Source organism: Gekko japonicus, unplaced genomic scaffold, assembly GCF_001447785.1.
Source record: "Gekko japonicus isolate JY-2015 unplaced genomic scaffold, Gekko_japonicus_V1.1 scaffold10, whole genome shotgun sequence".
In the NCBI taxonomy this organism is placed as follows: Eukaryota; Metazoa; Chordata; class Lepidosauria; order Squamata; family Gekkonidae; genus Gekko; species Gekko japonicus.
This window is the reverse complement of record NW_015167526.1, coordinates 1,629,087-1,642,446: the sequence shown is the minus strand read 5'-3', so window position 1 is coordinate 1,642,446 and position 13,360 is coordinate 1,629,087. Positions and strand designations below refer to the sequence as shown.

The 13,360-nt window shown below is 51.0% G+C and overlaps 1 protein-coding gene across 1 annotated transcript in view; it reads right to left on the bottom strand.

Moving 5' to 3' along the window:
- Positions 1–13,360, bottom strand: part of CMKLR1 (chemerin chemokine-like receptor 1) — a 51,520-nt gene that overhangs the window by 22,389 nt on the left and 15,771 nt on the right. The gene's annotated exons all lie outside the window — the stretch shown is intronic.

Here is a 13,360-nt window from a genome sequence, read left to right as displayed (position 1 = left end):
GGTTGAGCAGTGGAACAGACTGCTTCGGGGTGTGGTGGAGGCTCCTTTGCTGGCCATTTTCTAGTGGAGGCTGGATGACCATCTTTCGGGTCTGTTGTAGGGCTATCTTTCGGCTCTGCTCCTGCAGAGTGCAGGGGGTTGGACTAGATGACCTGCAAGGTCCCTTTCAACTCTAAATTTCTATGATTCTAAAAATAATTTCTCACATACACAGCAGTTTACCTTCAGTCACACAGGGAATGTCCTTGATCTGTGGCGGCAGCTGCTCCCAAAGCAATGTTTTTAAAGGTCTGCACAGCCAACGGCCAATTAGAAGCCCCGCTGAGCAAATGCACCACCTGGTCCCACTCACTGTCAGACCCCTGGACAAAGTTACTCTGAACGACACTCTCTGGCAGTGATTTGTTTATTGAGAAATAATCATGTTCCAGGACAGACCAGACCTGTGTCAGAACTGGGTTGTATCCAAAGGGCCATAAATCGCAGGAGGCTGTAGCCCCTCTGTAGACTGCCTTGGTCAGGCCGCACCCGGAGTCCTGTGTGCAGTTCTAGGGGCCTCACTTCAAAAAGGATGTGGGCAAAATTGAGAGGGTGCAGAAGAGAGCGACAAGGATGATCGGGGGTCTGGAGACCAAGCCCTACGAGGAAAGGCTGGGGGCCCTGGGGATGTTTAGTCTGGAGAAGAGGAGATCGAGGGGGGACATGATTGCTTTCTTTAAATATCTGAAAGGCTGTCATTTGGAGGAGGAGGGCAAGGAGCTGTTACAGTCGGCAGCAGAGGAGAGGACCCAAAGCAACGGGTTTAAATTATAGGCAGAAAGGTATCGGCTGGATATCAGGGAAAACTTTTTCACGGTCAGGGTGGTTCAGAGGTGGAATCAGCTGCCTAGGGAGGTGGTGAGCTCCCCTTCCCTGACAGCTTTCAAGAAGAGGCTGGACGAACATTTCTCAGAGATGCTTTAGGCTGGTCCTGCATTGGGCAGGGGGTTGGGCTAGACGGTCTATATGGACCCTTCCAACTCTACGAGTCTATGATTCTATGAGAATCCAAAGATATGCAGTTCAAACAAAGCCCCCCCCGCCAATCACATCCAATCACACTCCACAAGCCTCCCACCTAGCGTTCACGCTCACTACACGCCCCCACCTGTGAACATATGGTCTCTTTATCTCTGATAGCAAAGCAGGCACAGCTTGGCTTCAAGGTCGTCCCTGGACAAGGGAGGTATCAGCCTGACATGCCCGGACTTGCCCGGGCTGGCCAGGCACAATTCCTATGTTCAGTCGAAAGACAAAGGATCCGGAGGATCCTAGCCGGCCCAATCAAAAGGGCTGGCTTCCCAGCCGGGAGACCAATGGTCGCCCGGTTACTGTAAATAGCCTATCGGGAGGAGGGGGTGTGTTTAGGTATGCTTGGTGGCGGGTTTTCTGAACATATATAAACCGGCCTGCGAGCCGGTCAGTTGTCTTTGTCCTGAACTAAATAAAGGTATGCTTAGCTGAAACCACTCTCCGTCTGCATACTTTTCACTTAGGAAGAGTTATATCGCCAATGACAGAGCAGTTCACATACTCAGCCACTCATACCCCCCCCTCAGGAATTTCCCTCCCCCTACAAACCCCAGATCCTGGCAAACTAGAGACTGAGTTTGACACCCACTTTCTAAAAACACCTGGGATCCCTACCCTGGACCGATCAGGGGAGAATGATGAAATCTGCAAAGAAGGAAGCGGGAGCGGCAGACGTGAAAAGGAAATGAAAAGAGAAAACGGAAGACGAAGGAAGGGCTGGCGGGAGTCCAGCCAGGTTTGACTAGCGCCCCCCACAAATATACCCTGACCACACATACCACCTGTGCTACATCAGAATGCTCGCAGAGCCAAAGAAGCAATTTTATTCCAATTTTTAAGAACAATTTTCCCCTGGTTGCCTACAGGTGCCTTTTGCTCACCATAGAGGATCAAGCAAGTGACTATTGACAAGCCCAGTCAGGAGAAGAAGAAGAGATTGGATTTGTACCCCGCCCTTCACTACCCAAAGGAGTCTCAGAGCGACTTTCAAACTCCTTTCCCCTTCCCCTCCCCACAACAGACACCCTGTGAGGTAGGCGGGGCTGAGAGAACTCTGACAGAAACTGCTCTTTTTCAAGAACAGCTCTTGCCAGAACTATGGCTTGCCCAAGGTCATCCAGCAGGCGCAAGTGGAGGAGTGGGGAATCAAAGCCAGTTCTCCCAGATTAGAGTCCGCACACTTAACTACTACACCAAACTGGCTCAGAAAGGACGCATGGCCACAGTGGATCTAATTAACAAATAAAAATAAAAACGAGGCCCCTTCATCCAGGTACTGAAGAATTTATGGCCTGATCTTCCCTGGGTAGAGAACTCCCTTGACTCAATGCCAGGTGCTTGTTTGGGAACGTCTTGACTTCCCACATATTCCGAGGGCCCAGGACACTTTCCGGAGCTCCTCGACGTATCTGAAAATTGCTATCTGTTTCCTGAACACTTCCTACGCCTTTCCCTGCAGGCTGGAGAGGTCCAGCAAGACAAAAGGTGACTTCTCTCTCGCCTGGATAAATACAGCCAGATGGAGAAAGAGTATCTTTCTCTCTTGGGAGCCTTCCAGCCTAGCAACGAGATGTTCTGCTTTTAACCTTAAGTTGTACGCAAGTTCAACTCTCCGCATCCCCTTAAGGGCAAACTGGAACCCTGAAATGGTCCAGGCTGAAGGCAAGCTCTGGGATGGTAGCCCAAGGATTGCTGCAGACATGCACACAGAAGTAAATTACATGGAAGTAAGCTAATTTCTGGTACTGATGGTATTCATGATGTATACTTTTATATTCAACAGGTGAACAAGTAGGACGAACTTCTCGAGTAAATGCTCGTTTCGAGTTGCCTTTCTCAAATGAGTCCCCTGTCAATACACAATTGTAAATCAGAACAAGGAACCCTTCAACAGGTGTAAAATAAACAATGCTTGCATACCTAATTGATACATAATACATACAATTTGACATCCATGTGCAATTGAGAAAGGCAACTCGAAACGAGCATTTACTCGAGACGTTCGTCCTACTTGTTCACCTGTTGAATATAAAAGTATACATCGTGAATACCATCAGTACCAGAAATTAGTTTACTTTCGTGTAATTTACTTCTGTGTGCACGTCTGCAGCAATCCTTGTGTTTTTCATTGTCATTATATTGCTGTTCCCTTTGTTATTCAATGATGGTAGCCCTGCAGGGAGCACTCAGCTCAGATGCAACGAGCTGCAGTGGCCGCAGGTTTGCCCCTGGTGGTGGTGGTGGTGGAGGAGGAGGAGGAGGAGGAGGAAAGTTCCATCAGGTCACAGCGGACGTACAGTGACTCCGTCGGGTTTTCAAGGCAAGAGACATTCAGAGGTGGTTTGCCATTGCCTGCCTCTGCGTGGGAACCCTGGACTTCCTTGGTGGTCTCCCCTCCAAGGACTATCCGGGTCCACCCATGTTGACAAGAGCTGACCAAAACAGGCTAGCCCAGTCCATCCAAGTCAGGCCCAGCAGATCCTTAGGGCTCTTTCATTCCTCATCGGGTGAAGCGTTCGAACCCGGATCCCATCCACTGAAACCTCAGTCTGGGTCTGGAGTGGAGGCAGGCACTCTACCCGTGCACCCTTCTAGGACTCTGGCTAAAGAAAGGTTTCCTGGCCGCTCCCGTGTCCAGGGCTTTGATTAGCGAGAAAATTGAGCCGTCTGTACCGCTGCCCACAGAGACAGCTGGACGGGATGTGCTCCTTGCCAAAGGACACCGAAACCAACTACGCCAACCCTGGGAAGGCCTTCAGCATGAGCCGTTCTGTTTCCCGAGGGAGGAGGAGGAGGAGGAGGAGATTGGATTTATACCCCGCCCATCGCTTGGAGTCTCAGAGCGGCTTACAAACTCCTTTCCCTTCCCCTCCCCAGTTTGATGCCGTGGTGCAGTGCGCGGACTCTAATCTGGGACAACCGGGTTGGATTCCCCACTCCTCTACTTGCACCTGGCTGGATGACCTTGGGCAAACCATAGTTCTGATAAGAGCTGTTCTTGGAAAAGAGCAGTTTCTGTCAAGAGCTCTCTCAGCCCCACCTCCCTCACACGGCCTCTGTTGTGGGGAGGGGAAGGGAGTTTGTCAGCCGCTCTGAGACACCTTTGGGTAGTGAAGTGCGGGGTATAAATCCAATCTCTTCTTCTTCTTCTTCTTCTTCTTCTTCTTCTTCTTCTTCTTCTTCTTCTTCTTCTTCTTCTTCTTCTTCTTCTTCTTCTTCTTCTTCTTCTTCCCCACAACAGACACCCTGGGAGGTAGGTGGGGCTGAGAGAGCTCTAAGAGAAACTGCTCCTTTTCAAGGACAGCTCTTATCAGAGCTATGGCTTGCCCAAGGCCATCCAGCAGGTGCAAGTGGAGGAGTGGGGAATCAAACCCAGTTCTCCCAGATTAGAGTCTGCACACTTAACCACTACACCACACTGGCTCTCGCACCAGCTGGGATTCATGAGGACTGTGATTCTTTGGTAATTCTGCTGCTCTCTGGGACCCCTTCGCATCAGATAAATGCTCAGCTTCATTCTAAACAAAATGGAAAGGAAGGCTTTGCCAAGTTTCTCTTGCATGTACATTTTAGGAGATGGGAAATGCCAGCCAAGAGAAAAGACGCTCCTCCAGCTCCCAAGAACGTGCCATATATACTTTTATCTTGGATTCTTCTTGTATTACGTTGGCTGCTGTGATCCTGCACCCCCCCTGGCTTTCTGCAGACTGTAAAAAAGGCCATAAACGGCCCTCTCTGCTCCACACAGGGCACGCCTGAGCTCCTTCCTTCCATCAGGCATCCCTTCGCCTGTTGCAGCACATCTCCCTATTACAGGCAGGGACCCTGCGTGGCAAAACAGAAGCACAATGATTTTCAGCTGACAGAGGGCAGAACGTGAGGCGCTGTCCCCACTGCTGGGCGGTGAAGTCTTACATGTCTCAGAAGCAAAATATTTGCCAGGGATCATTCTTCGTCTGGCCTCCTCTCCCATAAGCACAGATAGAATCATAGAGTTGGAAGGGGCCAACCCCTTGCCCAATGCAAGACCAGATCAAGACGAGTAGCTAGCAAAGGACAATAACAGGGATGACATGACTAGATTAGGTGTGATATGCAGAGGGGTAGTAGTAGGCGTGGAGAAATCAGCATTGCTAATGAGACAGGAAACCTAGGTCTAGATTCAGTCCAGGAGGATGCATTGCCTTGAGCTTCATTATCAGTTGCAATTCAGCAGTCTGTCTTTCTAATCTCCCTTTGATATTCCTCTGTAAGAGAACTGGTACTCTTAAGTCAGCAACTGAATGTCCTGGAAGGTTAAAATGTTCCCCTGCTGGTTATTGAATATTGTGTTTTCTAATGTCAGACTTATGTCCATTTATTCTTTGTCATAGGGAAATGTTTGAGTCCAGTGGCACCTTTAAGACCAACAAAGTTTAATTCTGGGTATAAGCTTTTGTGTGCATGTACACTTCGCGCGCACGAAAGCTTATACCCAGAATTAAACTTTGTTGGTCTTAAAGGTGCCACTGGACTCAAACTGTTCTGCTGCTTCACACCAACACAACTACGCACCTGAATCTTTGTCGTAAGGACAGTCTATCAGTGGCTACTAGCCATGGTGACTAAAGGAAACCTCCAAGTTCACAGGCAGTCACCCCCTGAATCCCAGTGCCAGGAGGAAACATCAGGGGAAGGACTTGGCCTCTATGCCCTGTCGATCATCCAGAGGAGCTGGTTGGCCACTGTGTGAGACAGGATACTGGACTAGATGGACCACTGGTCTGATCCAGCAGGACTCTTCCGATGATCTTATAAAGCAAAGGCTCTGCCCTGTTGTTGACCTTCCAGATGGACCACTGTGTAAGGCAGGATGCTGGTCTAGATGAACCACTGCACTGATCCAGTGTTCTTGTATTCTTATCATAATGTTCTTATGATAAATTATGCCACAAATTAGCAAATGCATGGAAAGGTACATTCTCTGTTTGGGATGCACCATTCTTCTTGGTGCAGAATTTGAAGCCCAAGAGTTCAGAACGCCTGGACCCAGAGCAGAAATAACTTTTCCAGCATTAAGGGTGCGTGTGTGCGTGCATGTGTGTGTGTGTGCACGTGTTTGTGTGTGTGTGAACACATAACACATGAAGCTGCCTTAGACTGAATCAGACCCTGGGTCCATCAAGGTCAGTATTGTCTACTCAGACTGGCAGCCAGTTTGGTGTAGTGGGTAAGTGTGCGGACTCTAATCTGGGAGAACCGGGTTTGGTTCCCCCACTCCTCCCCCACATGCAGCTGCTGGTGTGACCTGGGGTCAGTCACAAGTTCTTGCAGAGCTGTTCTCTCAAGGGCAGTTATCAAGAGAGCTCTCTCAGCCCTGAGACTCCCTTGGGTAGCGAAGGGCGGGGTATAAATCCAATCTCCTCCTCCTCCTCTCCAGGCCCCCAAGCAGAGGTCTTTCACCTCACCTACTGCCCGAGCATTTTTATGGGAGATGCTGTGGATTGATGCTGTGGATTGAAGCAGACTCTCTCCCATGAAGCCAGATTTGCTGCCGTTCGGTTCTTCTACGTGATCTTTGCACCAGTAAGCAGCCCAGCCTAAATGCCACACACATGTTGAGTGGGCAGGCGGGAGCAGAAGACAAATGTGGGAAGCGTCACGTCGCCGTCTGCTTCCCTCTCGCTTCCCACGTCCGGTCTCCAAAGAACGAGACGTGTGCTGGATTCTGTCCTGGGAAGAGTTCCCTGGAGCGGGTGATGGCTCCCGAGGCCCAGGCAGCTGTGCACAGACTCCACACAGCTGCTCCGGACGGGCTGCTCTTCAACGCCACCCCCTCCTCCCCGTCTCCAGTGACCCCAGGTGCACTTTTCACCAAAAAGCTGAGGGATGGTGGACCCCTTCCCCATTGGAGTACTGTGTACAGTTCTGGTCGCCACACCTCAAAAACAATATTATAGCATTGGGAAAAGTACAGAAAAGGGCAACTAGAGTGATAAAAGGGTTGGAACACTTTCCATATGAAGAAAGGTTAAAGCGCTTGGGGCTCTTTAGCTTGGAGAAACGACGGCTGAGGGGGTGACATGATTGAGGTTTACAAGATTATGCATAGGATACAGCAGGCTGAGAAAGAGATACTTTTCTCCCTTTCTCACAAGACAAGAACTCGTGGGCACTCCATGAAATTGCTGGGCAGTCGGGTTAGAACGGATAAAAGGAAGTCCTTCTTCACCCAGAGAGTGATTAACGCATGGAATTCAATGCCACAGGAGGTGGCAGCCACAAGCATGGACAGCTTCAAGAGGGAATTAGATAAGCATATGGAGCAGAGGTCCATCAGTGGCTATTAGCCACAAGGTATAGACAGGAACTCTCAGGCTGGGGCAGGTGATGCTCTGTATTCTTGGTGCTTGGGGGGGGGGCAACAGTGGGAGGGCTTCTAGTGTCCTGGGCCCACAGCTGGACCTCCTGATGGCACCTGGTATTTCTGGCCACTGTGTGACACAGAGTGTTGGACTGGATGGGCCACTGGCCTGATCCAGCATTGGCTTCTCTTATGTTCTTATAGGACCTCTCGTCTGGGGGCAAGTGATGCTCTGTATTCTTGGTGCTTGGGCGGGGGCAACAGTGGGAGGGCTTCTGGTGTCCTGGCCCCACTGGTGGACCTCCTGAGGGCACCTGGTGTTTTTGACCACTGTGTGACACAGAGTGTTTGACTGGATGGGCCACTGGCCTGATCCAACATTGGCTTCTCTGATGTTCTTATGTTAAGAGCTCTTAGCCACAAGGTATAGATAGGAACTCTCAGTCTGGGGCAGGTGATGCTCTGCATTCTTGGTGCTGGGGGGTGGGCAACAGTGGGAGGGCTTCTACTGTCCTGGCCCCACTGCTGGACCTCCTGAGGGCCCCTGGTATTTCTGGCCACTGTGTGACACAGAGTGTTGGACTGGGTGGGCCCCTGGCCTGATCCAACACTGGCTTCTCTTAGGTTCTTATGTTTTTATGTTCCCTGGAACAGCTGAGGGATCAAAGACCACAGGGATCTGTCATCCAGCCCCCCTCCCCAAGTCGTTGTGATATCTTTGAAAACCCCAGGTCCTTCGCTTCATAGGGGTTCTTCATTAGGACTGGCCCCGCACCTGTGCTTGCCAGTGCCCTGATACTGGGGGTGGGGGCTGGCTCCTCATGCCAGCACAAGACAAGACGCTGGGCCCTGCTGGCAGCCGAAAGCCCCTTCTGACATTATGTGGCCACCACTGTGCTGGGAAGAGCCGAAGGGCTGGGGGCAGAGGGCAGCTTTTAAGCAAGGCCACCGGGCTTTGCTTCCTTCCTCTTGCCTCTGGGCAAAGAGGGTTCTCAGGCTTTGGAAACAGCATAGAAGCCTGCACAACCTGTTTGGACCTGCTCGATGGGCTGTTAGACAACAGGGTGACAGCAGTAAAGAGCAGCAGACTCTAATCTGGAGAACCCGGTTTGATTCCCCACTCCTCCTCCACATGAAGCCTGCTGGGTGACCTTGGGACAGTCACAGTTCTCTGAGAGCCCACTCCGCCCCTCCAATCTCACAAGCTGCCTGTTGTGGGGAGGGGAAGGGAAGGTGCTTTAAGACGCCTTAGGGTAGAGAAAAGCAGGGTATGAAAACCTTTTCTGGTCTCATCTTTGCCTGCATCTCCTGTCAAAAGACTCTCAGGCAAGGGTCATTCCCTGCAGGAGCGCACAGGGGCGGAGCTCCGGCAGTAAAGAGCCCAGGGGGCGGGCACATGCAGCAAGCCCCACCCCCTACTACCAGCAGCCTTCGGTCAGAGCAAGAAGCAGCCAGGTAAGTTGCAGAGCCCCCCGGCCCCCCAGTCCAAAACAGTCCAGTGGCACCTCTAAGACCAAGTTTTATTCAGGTACAAGCTCTCCCTCCTCTGCCAGGACATCTGCATGTCGTCCCCCCCATAGCTAGCAATACAAAAGAGTCCAGTGGCGCCTGAGCCGTGGGTGTTACCTTCTGACACACTTCCGGTGATGTCAGGGGGTGTGGCATATACAAATAAGTTGTGCTAATAAGTTGTGCTAATGAGCTCCTGCACCTCTTTTTCTACAAAATGACCCCTGCTCTCAGGGCCAGGATACCTGATATGCCTGACATGTGGCTGGGTCACGGGTGCGAGACCCGACTCGCAGTCAGACATGCACTGGGGGAACTCACTTGCAACAGTTCTCATTCGCTCAGTGCTATGCGGGAGGAGACTGAGTTTCCAGTTTCCCTCCCACCCCACTTTCATCAGCGGAAATGGCAAGGGGGGGAAACACTTTGTGTCCTTTTCCTCTGGCTCCCGCTACCGTTTCCACTGGTAAAAGTGGGGTGGGGGGGAAACCAGAAGTTCCTCCCCCTCCCACAGCAACACGCGAAGAAGCACTGTTCGAGGTGAGTCAAGGTGATGGGCGACACACCCATGGTCCAGCACGTGTGTTCGGCATATTGTATCGTTTGGCGCTCCAAGGATATGGCTGAGAAAGACCTTTTTCACTGGAGAGCCATAGCTAGTCAGAGAGGGTAATGCACCTATAGAGAAAGAGGAAGAGGAAGAAGAAGAGGAGGAGGAGGAGGAGATTGGATTTATACCCTGCCCTTCACTCGGAGTCTCAGAGCGGCTTACAAACTCCTTTCCCTTCCCCTCCCCACAACAGACACCCTGTGAGGTAGGCGGGGCTGAGAGAGCTCTGAAAGAAACTGCCCTTGGGAGAACTGTAAGAATGGTTGAGCAGTGGAACAGTCTGCCTTGGGAGGTGGTGGATGCTCCTTCGCTGGACGTTTTCAAGCGGAGGCTGGACGACCATCTTTCGGGTATGTTGTGGGGCTGTCTTTCGGCTAGGCTCCTGCAGAGTGCAGGGGGCTGGACTAGATGACCTGCAAGGTCCCTTCCAACTCTAACGTTCTGTGATTCTATTAACAGCTCTGACAGAACTATGGCTTGCCCAAGGTCACCCAGCAGCTGCAAGTGGAGTGGGGTATCAAACCCAGTTCTCCCAGATTAGAGTCCGCGCGCATACCCCCTACACCATCAAGCTGGCTGTAGAAAGACCAATGGCGCAGCTCTCGGCATAAGGCAGCTTCGTCTGTTCTCACCAGCCAAAAACGGATACTCCTTCTCCTCCCCCCCTCTTGCAAGAAGAAACAACCTGCCTCCTTTTTTCCCAATGCCCAGCTGGAGAGAGGCAGGATGTAGCCCACCATCTTCTCCTTCATGCGTGTCTCAGTCCCCCGACGTCGCCGCATTAAAGCCAGTACAGCATGTTCGTGTCGAACAAGGGAACTCTTGTTTCCGCCATGCCAAAGCGATGATGAAAACGCACCCGGAGGAATCCGTAAATAGGAACCAGGAACAGATGTCATTTTAATGACGAAAAGGTGGTGAAGAGAACTTGCAGCGGCGGCGGCGGCAGCCAGCAAATGTCAGCTCTTCCTTCCTTTCCACCTTCTCCTCGCCTGCCCTCCTTTTCTAGCTCCCCAGCATTACAATTCCATTTCCTCCCACCCACCCACCCACTTCTGCACCTGAAAATCCCCTGTGACAAAATCGTGGTTCTCCCTCTTCAGCCTCCCGGTTCACTCCTCCTAGCTCGGTCAGATTGCACAAAAGGCCCAACATTGCAGCTTGAATCGGGGGAGTTCCCGCAGGTCAATCGTGGCCCGGCCATGAACTCCCAGTGTGGACAGTGCCTCAGTTTCCCTGTCTGCAGAATGGGAGTGTCGAGGGCCTCCTTCCCACAGCAGTCGTTGAGAGGGATGAAGTCAACACGCGGGAAACCCAGCACGAAGTACGGCTGATGCGAAATCGCAGACTGAATCCTCCCATAACTACATGTGTCCCTTACAGCTAACTGAGAAGTCCGGGCGATCCGGCCTTGGAGTTATCCCTTAACACTCGATTGTAGGAAGTGGCTTTTGTTCTGCCTGCAGTTTCCTGCCAGTGGGCCACAGCAATACAATCTGGGAGCCGAGCTTGGGCTCTTGGTTCTCTGCCTGAGAAACACGGCAGCCACGAGCACAAACGCTCACCTGAGGAGACAGTTCAACCATTCTTCTTCAAGGCTCAAGGAAACCACATCTCAATAGCCCTTAGAATGAAAGTATCCCAACAGAAGAGGCATATTGTCAACTCAAATTGTAAAATTATTCCTTTAGCTCTTTAAGGATGGATCTGCCAGAACTATTATCTGGATGATGATATTACGCTCATTTTAAAGAGGGAGCACTGAGGATGAAGGGAAAGAATGATTTGCCACAGCCGTACACTGAGTCCCTGGCAAAGGTTGGACCTGAACCCACATCCAGTCGTCACTACAAGGGTTTTCTCAGCTGAGAAAGTATTTAAGACACATTAGCACTCACTGGAGAAGACCCTGATGCTGGGAAAGATTGAAGGTCAAAGAAGACCGGGACGGCAAAGGATGAGATGGTTAGACAGTGTCATCAATGCAACGAACATGAAGTTGAGCAAACTTCAGAGGACGGCAGAAGACCGGAAGGCCTGGCGTGATCTGGTCCATGGGGTCGCGGAGAGTCGGACTCGACTATGCGACTGAACAACAACAAGCTGTTGTAGATTTCCCGGGCTGTCTGGCTGTGGTCTTGGCATTGTAGGACCTGACGTTTCGCCAGCAGCTGTGACTGGCATCCTCAGAGGTATAACACAGAAAAATGGAGGACTCTGAGTCAAGGTGAGAAGAAAAATGGTAGGCAGGTAATTTATATCTACTCAGGAAGGTGGGGTGGGGCTGAGTCATTATCCTGTAGGAGTTCCCCCGGCTATGGACATGCTAATGGAGGAGCTTTCCTGAGGAGGTTCTTTTGCATATGGATTGTTTCCTGAGGAAGTTTCCTGTTTCCTGAGGAGGTTCTTTTGCATGTGGATGTAGCTGTTGAAACTCCTACAAGACAATTACTCAGCCCTACCCCACCTTCCCAAGTAGATATAAATTTCCTGCCTACCATTTTTCTTCTCACCTTGACACAGAGAGTACTCCATCTTTCTGTGTTATACCTCTGAGGAGGCCAGTCACAGCTGCTGGCGAAACGTCAGGTCCTACAATGCCAAGACCACGGCCAGACAGCCCGGAAAATCTAAAGCAGCTAATGAACTCCTGCCATGAAAGCCCTTGACAAAATATTTAAAACACACTCTGCAGTGGCTCAAGTGGTTAAGACGTTGAACTGCAGGCTGTGAAAGGTCAGTAGTTCAGCAGTTCGAGACCCGAGTGTGCCGCATGACGGAGTGAGCTCCCGTCTCTGGTTCCAGCTCCTGCCAACCTAGCAGTTCGAAAGCAAGAAATTGCAAGTATATAAAGAGGTACCACTTCGGTGGGAAGGTAACAGCGTTCCGTGCGCCTTGGTGTTTAGTCATGCCGGCCACATGACCACAGAAATGTCTTCGGACAGCGCTGGCTCTTTGGCTTTGAAACGGAGATGAGCACCGCAACCCTAGAGTCGGACTCGACAGGCTTTCGAGCAAGGGAACCTTGACCTTTACCTGTAGTGGCACTTCTTGCCAAGCAAGCGTGTCTCAAGTGGGTTGGAGGCAGAAGGTGGGTTGCTTATCACAGACATTTTCAGTGGTATCAAAAAGCCCCCTCCTCTGTTTTCCATCTTTTCAGTGATTGTCATAAAAGGGCTCCAGCGTGTTCACCCCCACAAGAAGCATGGTCCTCCCTCTCCGTCAGGGTCAGTGACATCATCACATGGCCAGCTATGATTGGCTACATAGTGCTATGACATCATGCTCGTCACTGTCTGACCCTCCCTGTTCAGAGGCAGTCAAGCTCCGAATCCCAGTGCCAGAAGACAACAACAGGGGAAGGCCTCAGCCTCTATGCCCTGTTGTTGGACCTCCAGAGGAACTGGTCGGCCCCTGTGTGAGACAGGACGCTGGACTAGGTGGACCACTAGTCTGATCCAGCAGGGCTCTTCTCACGTTCTTACGTTCTTATCCCTGATTACTTAGGATCCTAAGTAACGAGGAATCAGATAACAAAGGGCACAATGTCATGGAGGAACACGAGACAGTAATTATGAGGAAAAAATGCAAGAATAACAATGGCACATAAGGAGCAGCACGTTTTAGAAACAACAGCAATAAATAAGACTTGAGAAAAGGTGGACAATGTTCAAATTCGAACATGAAACGGGCGAACATTTGGAATATCCTGTGCAGCCCTAGTCTCAAACTAGTGCAAGCACAATCTTCTAAGTCTTGTGCTTCTTTTCCTGGGACTCAAGGGCTAAGAGGCACTAATAGATACAGATGTCCATAAGATGGTGATA